Source organism: Acartia tonsa, chromosome 5 (assembly GCF_053477335.1).
Source record: "Acartia tonsa isolate MP-2025a chromosome 5, ASM5347733v1, whole genome shotgun sequence".
NCBI classification, from domain to species: Eukaryota; Metazoa; Arthropoda; class Copepoda; order Calanoida; family Acartiidae; genus Acartia; species Acartia tonsa.
The window spans coordinates 31,026,548-31,039,304 of NC_137264.1; positions in this window are offsets into that span (position 1 = coordinate 31,026,548).

A 12,757-nucleotide genomic window follows, 5' to 3' on the forward strand; every position below is an offset into this window, starting at 1 on the left:
CCATCAACTTTAAAAGCCTGCCGAGCACCACTAGGATTCCATTGAATTGTTAACCCCTGTAAATAACAGTCCCTACACCCCTGAGGCCGATAAGGCCAGCCGTCCCTGAACCCCCCCCCCCCTACCGTAGGGTGGGGGAACCGTTCCATAAGGAACAGCCGAAGGCCTCAACCACTGTCAGAAGTCTGGTGGGGCAGAACAAAACCCTCCCAGCCTTCCGAGGGGAGAGTTGTGGTATTCGGCGACCCTGAGCCATGCTGTATGGCAACCCTGACCTCGATTCGGAGGAGGGCCGAGGGCCCTCCCCTGAGTAACGGGGGAATGGGTCCACCTGACCCCTCCCCATGCTTTAAAATTGATTATAGATTTGACAGCCGCATTATGGCTAATCTGCATTGATTGGTTCCCCACCCCTTTCCAGGGATGGGGGATAATTGTTGTCCATTCTGATTAATGTATGTATATTTATATTGAACTTTGATTTAGTATTAATTATTCCAATCTATGTATTTATTATTTGTTGTATTATAAATCAGTAACCTTTAGACTCTGAATAAAGTAACATCTGAATAGATTCTGTTTGTTATTAGGTGATAGCTAGAGAAGCCCAGCTTCTCTATAGTTATACGTGTCCACGTCTGTTGCACTGCCGTAATCATTTGAACTTGGGTAACGGCCATTAAACCGAGGCGGTTACCACATAAGAACTGAATTGAGCAGAATATTAATGCTTATAATTTTGTACCTTGTAATAGGAATCAGCATTTTTAAAATTTGGATGAGTCAGATAATTCTAACATAAAACATATTTTAGTCAAAAAAGAAAAAAATCATCATGTTTTAAATGGACGTACGGACTTTCTGGTAAAGATTGTAGAGCTGCTGCACTTTCTTAATTGTACCTATCCATTATAGGAATAACCATGCAAAGTTTAAAATCGATAACACAATTCTAACCTATTTAGAATTAACGAAAAGAGCTAACTGTTACGGAAGTACTGACGTGCGGACGGACGGACTGACCCTGATTATAGAAAACCGTCGCTTTTAATATTTTGATATATGTATGGTTTATTATTTGCCAAGTGGAACACTTTTCAACACTACCTCTCCGATTTTGGTAATACTCTACATTTGCTTTATTGGGTGGTTCTTATCTTCAGGAGGGCAGAAAAAAAGTCTCATCGTCCCTGGATGTCTAGATAGATATCTAGCTATCCATGAAGATAGGAACCGAAAACCCAAAAACATAATTTTTTCACGATTTAAATTTTTTAAGATCAATCTTTTTTAAATTTTATGAACATTATACATAATAAATGATCAAGCATTCATGTAAATATTACACATAATACCATATTGGGCCAAACTTCATTTTTACAGGGTGTCCAACAAAAATGAAATTTTTTTCTGCCCTCCTGAAGGTAAGAACCACTTAATAATACACCGTATATGACTGTTCAGGCATGGTCCTCCGGAAGGGGATGAAGAATAAAAATACATTCCAAAAACTAATTTTCTTACACCCAATTTTAACCTTCTACAAATACTCATAGAAGGCTTCAAAATTGTAAAGACACTTCTATGAGGCTGACACAAAAGAAAGGATAATTTTTATTAAATTACCATGTCAGTTTCTAGTGTATGCCTCTCCTAGCATCGAAGGGAGAAAGCTAAATAGAAAATAGTCAAAAACCCAACCTAACCAATATTTAAATCTTGAAATAAAGTTGCCTCAAACCATTCCACTCCCGAAATTGTGGAAGCCTATCCGTCCAGCGGTAATCGATATTTTAAGCTACAGACAAAATAAATCTTACTACTTTATACAATGAGATAAGAAAATAAGCATTAAGATTATTTAATTTAATTTGTTGATTAAATTAACATGGATTAAAGCGCTCTTTATCTTAAATATCTCCCTGACAAAAAAAAGTCTGTAATGTTTTTTTGTCAAATGGTTTGGTAAGGTCAATCAAGCTGACGTAAAATACAAAGTTATTCTCCCTTTAAAAGCACTGTTTCTCTAAAATATACAAGATACATTTTTTCATTAACACGCTGAAAAAAATTGTTTACATATGTAAATAAAGATATTTAAGATTATTTAGTGCCCAATCTACTTTATAAGTGTTCTTGTCTGTTTGTCGGTCGTTTTTCTGGTCTATAATGATAGTCTGGCCCGAATTTCATTGAAAATGAAGATTTTTAAATCTCATAACTTACCCTGGGTTTTCCCTCATCGAGTCTATTCCCCTCATATTTAACTTTTAATTTTTCCCGTCTCTTTTTCACCTACCATTACATCTAATTGACAGCTTCCAAGCAAAATATATCCCACTTGATGTTAGGGACGTAGCCGCTATTTCCAAATTTAAACAAAGACTAAAAAGTTGTTGAAGGTTAAAACCTACAAATGATTGCACCCAAGTTCTAGATTAACTTTCTAACCTAATAATACAATTATGTTCAGATTTACACACAGGCACACACGCACACACACACACACACACACACAGACAAACTATGCATTAGACCTGTTCATTATTTTCATATGTCTATCAATAAATTTTCTTAATTTCAATAATTTTTTTTTACATTTTTCTATTACTGGTTACTAAATGTATTATTATTGAAAGCACATAACAAAATTCGACAATCTGCTGTATAGACCTGTATGTACTGTGTACGTACAATGCACCTATCCGAAACTCAACATCAATATGCAGTAAAGCTATTACCTATGGCCTAGGTGCGAGGCCTGTCTTGACTTCAAATGAAGGACCAGAGGGCATACTTCATTTAAATGAACGTGTTGTAAACTACCTAGAGAGCTCTTGTGCCAAAAAAGACTTTTTATTTTAAAGTTAGTATGTTTTTCAACCTATTTTTAAGACATGAAGATATATTTCGATTTTAGCAATCATTTACTCATTTTGTCTAAAAAAATATAGGTATGAGACATTAGATAACAGCAAATATGATCAGAGATATTAAACATACATTTATATAGAACAATGTCACAAATTATTTTGAACCTTAGATGTCACCAGAAAATATAAAAAAGACATCATAATATACAAATGACCAATGACAGGCAAATACACAGTCGAAATTACCATAACAGGCCAGTATACATTTTAATTGACCAATGGTAGGCCAGTATGACGTCATTTTTTATAGGCACTATAAAAAGCTCCACCACCTAGGATTATTAGATCACAATACAGACTCAACAGACAATTAACTCTGGAAGTCCCGTTTATGAGCATAGACATTTACCTTTCATTCCCTTTTGAAAAAAAACCTATTTTGCCCCAATTAAAGCTCTTTGGCATAATTCAATCATATTTTCCGGACAGGTATGTGTATACAGACAACTAAAAATTTATGTTATAGAGTAGGTCTAATGCATTCATATGCATAATCTAATTAATAATAGATAGCATAATCTAAATGATTCCAATTATGCAAATTTAGAGACCTAATAATAATCAACTTTAAACTGGTGTCCATATGATCATGTCCAAAAGGAGCGCAAGGCAATAACAAGCCAATAACAGTTCCAGAAATTTTTATAGTGTCAATGAATAAAGAAGTAACAGTCGTACTCATGACATTTTTAAAAGGGATGACGTATGAGCAGATATAATGATAAAATAAAAAATTTATAGTATAGATGTATAACCAAACAACTATTTGGATCCCCCTGTTAACGACCTTTTTCGCCTGCTAGCAAATTGTATTCTGCTACTTGGCTGTTTTAATATTGCTTGATTTTCAAAGACCCAATTGAGAGTCGGCACAAGGTCCTTGGGATGGGGACATACAGTTATTTTACCCCTTCCCGCTCTAATATTTTTCTCTAATGATTAAATAATAAAATAGCTGTTTTGTATCATATTTCTACTCAGTTTGTATGCACACAATGAAAGTTATGAAAACAGTAAAGGTCCTTAGAACAATTATTATTCAACTTGGATTTTCAATCAGCTTCAATTCTGTCTGCAAAATGACTTGGTTTTTTAACGTTAAAATTTGAAATGTCTATTTTCTGTGGAAAAGTGGTTTTCTAGGCTTCTATAAAAGATAGACGGCTGAAACTTCTGGTCAACATTTCCATCAATATGGAGCGCAATTAAGTATAAATTGTCCATGGCGGTTGAACTGCTTCAAGGCAGGTTTTTAGCTGCTTTTCTTTTTTCACATATTTCCTTATATCTTAGGAGTTTATGGTTCGATTTTCAAAATTCTTTTGGATTAAAGTATTAAAATGAAATTTCTGTTTTTTTCATGGATTTTTGTGTCCGTATTAATTTCTTAATTTATTTTTTAAGCTTCGCTACTTATTACAACTGCACTTTATCATTACATCAGTAATCACAGACATAGTTTCTTAGGCAATATATGACACTTTTGAGTTAAAATACTTTTCCGAGCGTTAGCGAACACCTTTTCAATTGACAACTTTTTAGTCTACAAAACAATATGTGAAAATTGAATTGGGTTACAGGGAGGTAGGGGTCACAGGACTATAAATTTCATTGTTAATTAAAGTTTAATATAGGAAGAAAAATGCCCCCTCTTTAATTAAAATTATATAATTGTTATCTTTGTACTTTGATAAATCACAGCATATTTAAACCATAAAATGAGGTACACCATGGCCATAAAAATAAATATATTGTATATTTATGTACATACAAAGTTTTACCTTTAATTTAGACTTGACCCATGAAAATCAAGTTTATGTCAAATACCTGTCTCTTCATGTACGTACAGGATTGAGGGAGATAAGGGGTACAGCTATTCAGGATGGAGGGAGATAAGGGGGACAGGTATTCAGGATGGAGGGAGATAAGGGGGACAGGTATTCAGGATTGAGGGAGATAATGGGGACAGGTATTCAGGATGGAGGAAGATAAGGGGTACAGCTATTCAGGATGAAGGGAGATAAGGGGGGCAGGTATTGCGGATGGAGCGAGGAGAAAAGGGACAGCAGATAATCAGGATTTGGGACAGTAAGAGGGACAGGTATACAGAATAGAGGTAGGTAATGGTGGCCGGTATATAGAATGGAGGGAGGTAAGGGGGGCCGGAATGCAGAATGGAGGGAGGTAATCGGGACAGGTATTCCGGATGCATTTAGGATGATGGGGGTGAATAGGTTGATGAGGGGTATGCTAAGCCTCTGTGTGACATCTGCCAATATTTGAGTAGATTCAGTGATAATTCTCATAATGCACTTTTACTCGCCAAAACTCTGCCTTTTCATATGGGTCCTGCTTAGGTATACACAAGCAAATTGACAACCTTACAAAAAAAACCTGCAGAAATTAGAAAGTGGCCTATAAAATCCTAATATATTAAGTAGTAAGCTTTTTTTTGTCTGTAGCAAAGGATCTCGCTAACCACTGAACCGATATGGTTCTCCTTTACAGTAAAGTTTATTTTTGTGGAGGTTATCTTTACTCTCCCAATAAAAAATTACACTCCATTATTTAAAAAAAAAATATTTATAAAACTCAAACTTAAAATTGCCGGGGGATTTAACTTTTCCCCCTGCTAACTTAAGTGTCCCTAGATACTTCTAGGGGCTTTGCTGCTAGCATATACATTTAATAATTATTACACACTATGCTTAATATGTTATGGCATGGTTTTGATTTAGGAAATTAAATGTTTGACACCACAGTTCGTCAGTCGCCCAAAATCATGGTGTCCGGCTCGCTAATTAGCGTCAGATAATTGGTTAAGCCAGTTCATTTTGAAGACAAAAATACATCGTCATACATACATTCAATCGTCAGAAGCCCTAATTTGTCAGTTTCTCCTTTCCAGAAGAGGTTGGAATCTGGCTTTTAAAATCTTTTTGATGGCTGAATTACATAAGAGAGCAACCAGTTGCGGATTTACAAAAATAATATTAGTTTCTAGTTGTCCAATTTCCAGTAACTTTTCATAAATGTTAGAGTTCAACAGAGTAGGTTATCTACAACATCATAGAGTAAGTAAGTAGGAGGAAACTATATATAAATATTGAAGTTTAAGATAGTAGGTATCTACAATATCATAGAGTAAGAATGTAAGAGTAAACTTTATATAAATATTGAAGTTTAAGGTAGTAGGTATCTACAATATCATAGAGTAAGTATGTAAGAGTAAACTTTATATAAATGTTAAAGTTAAACAGAGTAGGTTATTTACAATATTATAGAGAAAGTATGTAAGAGTATACTTTATATAAATGTTGAAGCTTAATTAAGTATCTTCAATATAAAAGAGTAAGTATGTAAGAATAATATTGAAGTCCAAGAGAATAGGTTATCTAATAGGTTAGGGTAATTGGAAAATTTTAATTTAAATATGTGTGTTTTTTTGTTGTATTATTTTCTGTGGAAGTGTGACAAATCCTCTATAAATCTAATAAAAACTAATTGTAATTAACCTCCCTCTTTAATAATTTCTCATGTAAGGAAAACTTTATTATTTTGTTAAAAATGAAATTCACCGCATTTTATACCAACCGCATAGTATCTTATATTCGCAACAAAAAGAGACAATATTAATAATATATAGGGAAGTTTTAATTATTAATTAATAAAGGTTTACACCACTAAAGACCTCTAGGGTCACTAGAGTTGGGGCAAGGGGAGTAGTCTAACCAACAACCTCCAAATTTAAAATTCTAGTTTTTAACAGAAAAAAAATAATATAAAATGTTACGGAGAGCGTGGGGGGGGAGGGGTAATTTTTCTAGTGGCGTTTCCCTTGGGAAGGAGGTACTTTTTTCTTGTGGTTCTTTCTATTGGGAGGGGGGTGGAACCCTCCACCTAATTGATATATTTAAACCTTCCAAGGACCTATAAGATCTACATTGTAAAGAAGAACCATTTCGGTTAAGCGGTTAACAAGATCTTCAGTACGCACAGACATACACACACACACACGAATAGACCAGTTGCTAAATCAATGTGCCCCCAGTCTGACCTCCATGAATCTTTAATAGTTAATTATACTCCATAATGATGGGAATGTTAACATTAAGTTTTAGCCTTCTATCTTTAATTTCAGTTGAGAAAATCACATTTCCCCCTTAGCATTACAAAATGACAGTCATAGTGAATTATAGAGTAACTAAAAAGTTATATCAACATATCCTACCCTCTTTAAATGGTACTTTAAAAGTCTGTCAATTTTCATAAAGTGGTGTTTCCAAGGATTTATCAGGGCGGTGCGCGAAGTGCACCTAAAAATATTTACTCCCCCTTTGAACTAAAATCAATTAAAGACAACAAGAGTGGCGTATTTTATCAAGTTAGGAAGATAGAGTGTAGTTAGTTTTAAGGGTTTTTCATGAAAATTGCCATAAAAAAACATGTCTTTTTGTAAGAATATGTACACAAAACTTTTGGTCGCTAGTGGGGGGGGGGGGCGATTGCCCCAAATGCCCCCTTCAGTTCGCACGCCTCTGGAATAGACGAATATTATATAAGGTTGAGAGTGAAGTACCTCGTGGTTTCATAATAAGAAGCGACTCTTCTATTCTATAATTCTATAATATGATAAATTTGCGGAATTTATATCACAACCAGTCCACCAAATATGCATAGCTGAAACAAACGTGCATATTCACTGAAAGGAAAACTGTCATATTTTCTATTCTAAGCTTTTAGTCAGGGATTTAAAGGGATAAGACAATTGCCGATAAATTTATGTACATCCCTTATAATAATTTTCAAAATTACCTTTTATGTAGTTTACAATTAGTGGTTGATCGTTTGGAAACTCAACTTAATGATCAAATTAATAAAAATTCGATAGAGTTGTAAAGCCAACGAATAAGAAAACGTTATTATAAAACTTTGGGGACTAGTGAAATAAACAGCCCAATGTCTCCTCCCTCCCTGGCTTTTAGTGCTTTGGTTACACGGCTTTTTGCCATCGTGAAACTTTTAAAACAATGTCATGTAATTTATTTCATATTATGAGTTTACTTTTTCTGTAACGAAGATAATCTACAAGTGTTTAAGTCTGTCTATCTGTCTGTTTGTTGGTTTGTTGATAGGCTTGGCTTATTGTTGTTAATACTTACCCTACAAAATATAGACAGTTAATTTAACTATGTTTTATCTTAAAACAAAATACATGACAGCAGGGGCGTCCAAGCTTTTTATTTTTTTTTTGGGGGGGGGGGTAAAAAATTTTTAAGGGGGGGGGGGGTAATAAGGCACCCCCAGGGAAGGGGTAAATTTCAAATGGGGGGGGGGGGTAAAATGAAAAAATAGTTGGGGGTGCCCACGGCACCCCCAAATTCATTTGGGGGGTAATCACCCCTTTAACCCCACCCCCTTGGAGTCTATGCATGACAGTATACTACATAAGTATTACACAATAATGGAATTAATTTCTTTAAATTATGGAGTAAGTGTTGTATATTTTTAAGGGAGATGATTTTTAGAATCCAAAAACAATAACATAAACATAAACATATTTATTTGGGCATAAAAATTAAACAAAAAAAGTCATAAAAACAAAAAAAAATATAATATACAATTAAAATTACTATAACAATAAACAACCTAAATCCTAATCAGTTCTGCCCGGGTAACCATGAATAGATCACTATGGATCTGTCTACTTTGCCCAAAATATATCAAACCATACATACCAATGCACATATTACTACTTTAACCTTCTGTTTGTTTATGAAATTAGTTTGATAATATCCAATATTTTGATTAAAGGCTATGCAATTAAGGGTACGATTTAGGTATAATTCTGGATCAAGCACAAGAAATAGCCTTTTATAAAAGTAACATAATGTCTGTCTGTTTGTGCGCGCTGTCTGTCTGTAGCTTTAAAGATCTCGCCAAACACTGAACCGTTATGGTTGTCCTTTACAGTGTAGACTTACAGAAAACAAACCCTTTTGTTTGCAAATTTTAAAGCGAAGCTTTTCTATTATTGGGAAAGGTTTGGCTGTACATAACGGAATACTCTTATCGTTAATTTATCGTTAAGTGATTACTCTTATCGATTCCTGTAACTGTTAGGTATAATTCAGAAAGCGTAGTAATTCTAGATATATTTTTGTTTAGACTTCTAGAAATTGATATTTTAAACAGGAATATTTAGATAAGTAAAGTCGGTAAGTCGCTTAAAAAATCAGCATTTGACGTCATGAGGGATTATCCATCTCTTTTTTATTGGTTTTCTTTCCCACTCCTTCTTTCCTCATTCCTTATTTTTATGGCGTCAGAATTTGTTTGAGCGACATTCTTCACTCACATACTTAGAATTGTAGAGTAGCTTTGCTCCAACAAATATAGGAAATAAGATGGGGGAATTATTGTAAAAATTCAATACTAATAAATTACATGAAATCCATGAATTCTGAATAATTCAGTGAATTTCTTATTCTTATACTTTTCCTACTAAAAAGACGTCCAAGGAAGGGGTAAAGTGGGGATTACCCCTCCCAAACGAATTTGGGGGTGCCGTATTTTTTTTCATTTCACCCCCCCCCCCCCCTCCCAAAAAAAATCGAATTAACCCCGCCTTAAAAAAATTTACCCCCCCCCCCAAAAAAAAAAAGATTGGACGCCCATGCCTACTGGTCGTATTTTTTTTTGCAGGGAAGCTACTTCTCAACAATTTTATGCATTAATAGTAGGTCAAGTTTCATACAATATTGTCCATGGATACGTGAATAAGTCCGTCATTGTGAACCCCAGATATTACACTTTTAATTTTCATTTACGGTAAAATATTCTAATTTCTTAATAACACGTTTTTTTTATAAAGGAGAACCATAGCGGGCCAGCAGTTAGCAAGATTTTTATGTACAGACACGCACACAGGAACAAAGACAGACAGACATCATATTACTTTCTTATAGGGATAAAAATAAAGCGGTTTCTAGGGGCTAATAGACTGTAAATTATTATTGTTTTCGTGAACACGAGCTTAAATTTCTAAATGACCGACGATGAAAATACAGAGTAACTTTAAATGTAAGTTCTTTTTTGTAATAATTAATAATAATGCCTAAGGGGACATTGTACATTTTATACCCTAAAACAAGATAACAAGGATAACAACATCCTTAAAAAGCGAAGCTCTGAAACGGTATGACAAACGAACATTAACTCTTGTACAGTGTTAAAACTGAATATACAAAATATAGATATATAAGTTTTGACCAAATTTTATGTAAATTTGCTGCAAAACTTCTTGAATACATAATAATTCTGTTTAAGGACATACCGACATTTTAGGACTTGATTATAGAGATGCTTGCTTATAATATTATACCTTATTGTAAAAGGAATCAGTATTCAAAAATCAGATAATTAGGATAATTTTATCATACAAAAATTTGTTTTCAAAAAAGTAAAAAAAATCAGCTTGTTATAAATGGACGTACGGACTTTCTGGTAACGATTATAGAGTTACTACGCTTTCTAAGTTGTACCTAACTGTTATAGGAATCAGCATGCAAAGTTTGAAATCGATAGGACAATTCTATCCTTACGGACCGACCCTAATTATAGAAAAGCTTTGCTTTTAACAATTTAAGAAAATAATGCTTTGGTGTTATTGTATACGTTATGTGTGTGTGTTTGTGTTTGAGGGTCTTGTGTGTGTGTTTGTGTGTGAGGGTCTTTAGTGTGTGTGTGTGTGTGTTTGTGTGTATGGGTAAATTGGGTGTTTGTGTGCGTGTTAAAGAGTGTGTGTGTGTGTGTAAAGGAGAGGTAGAAACCTTTTAAACATTAAACATTAAACAGCAAAAAAGTTAAATAAATTTCTTTTTTTTAATTTTAGTTCTACTTGTTACGCAGATATATTTCTATTCTAATTTGATTGAAATTATTAAAATAATATGATAGTATTTATCATTATCATTATTTACTACGTTTATTATCAACACGTCATGTCAGTGAAATTTATAAACAAATATTAGTAGCAGACGAGTTTTCAGTTTGAATTTCAAAAGAAATTATAAGTTATTTTGTTTAAAAAAATACAAAAGTGAGATATTTATAGCCATATTAACACAGATAAGTGTTTTTATGATATCAAGTATTAATTTTTTTTTAATTTCAATTATAGTTAGGTTAAAATTTACCAAGCCGACATAAATAAAATTATATAGTTATAAACCTTCATGGGACCTTTAAGGAACTTTACTAAAAGGATATATTTTCCAGCATTAAGCATGTTCCTTCGCTACGTAGAGACAAAAAGACATCCTGTTACTATTATGAACAAGGATTAGGAAATTATTATTTTTTTATATTCATAAACTTCATGCACTGCATGGGTACGTAATATGGTCTTTCTAGTTTCTCTCTTATATACAAGGACTAACGGCTACCCCTTGAGGCCTCTAGAAGCAAATGAAGTGGACGGAGGGGTTGAATTTACCCCCCCCCCCTCCCCATTTTATTTTTTATTTTTGTTTTATAAAAAGAATTTCGTATCCCCCCCCCCCAAAAAAAAATAGTTATAATAATATAAACCTTCCCAGGACATATGAGGAGCTAAATTGTAAAGAAGAACCATATCGGTTCAGTGGTTAACGAGATCCTTCGGTACGAGACACAGAGATCCTGATACTTTCATATAAGGATTACTATGATGATTTTCTTTAGCTGTAGTGTAAATGTAGATTGTAAATAATCAACAAATAAGAATGACATCATCCATAAGTAGCGAAGCTTGATCATAATCAAAACAGTTTACTAAAGCAACAAGCAAAGGCAAAAAGACGTGCATAGTGAGCTATAGAGCAGATTCTTGGTAAAAACGTACAAGTGGCCGGTTGTGAATGTGCACTGAACCCACCCCATACCTTATTTATGAATTATTCAACGATAAGGTAGGGGGGGGGGGAGATGTTTAGAGTTCTCCACAGATTATGACGTCATACGATAGAATTTTCAATGAGAGGCCAGAATAAAATTTACTATTGGTCAATTACAGTGTATACTGGCCTCTCATTGGCTATTCTATCGTATGACGTCATAATCTGTTGAGAAACTTTAATCATCTTCGGGAGGGGGGGGGGGGTTGTCTAAGTCCCGTGGGCCCTAACCCTGCGGGGTTATCCAGTACCAAATATAAACTAACCTGACCTAACTTGATCAAAAGAAATATAATTATACAAACTAACGATACCTCCTCCTCTTAATTTTAATTTATATCAAAATAAATAGGAAAGGGGGAGTATCACTGCTCAAGAAGGTACTTTGTGTGTTAACGCCAAACAACTTTAAGATATTTATATTTGATAACAGCGGAGAAATTCAATTTCAATGGACGGACTGACAGAATAAGATATAAAGTAGTGGTGTATTGAGACATTTTGAGTTATAGAGTAGCTAGGAAGGTAAAAAGTACCATATTATTTATACATTTATATTCATGCCCTTATGACTTTAGATATTATCTATCTATCTAATATAAAATTATCTGTCTATCTCTTTATTATAGTAATTTGAAGGAATCGACAGCTGCTTGTGTTAAGTGGTGTCCTGCTTCGCGGCTGTGAATTTATGAAACAACGGCGGTTAATTAGTAAAGATTACTGCTGATATTAGATTTTTAGCGACTGCGGTGCCTTTTTAAGTAAGGCGACTATTTTACTGTTATATTCTCAAAGTTTTGGCGGTTGATTTGACAAGCCGCTGAGTTTTGCCGCGGCTGCCAATCCCTTGTAATTTGTATTCATGTTTGTATGGCTATTATTACA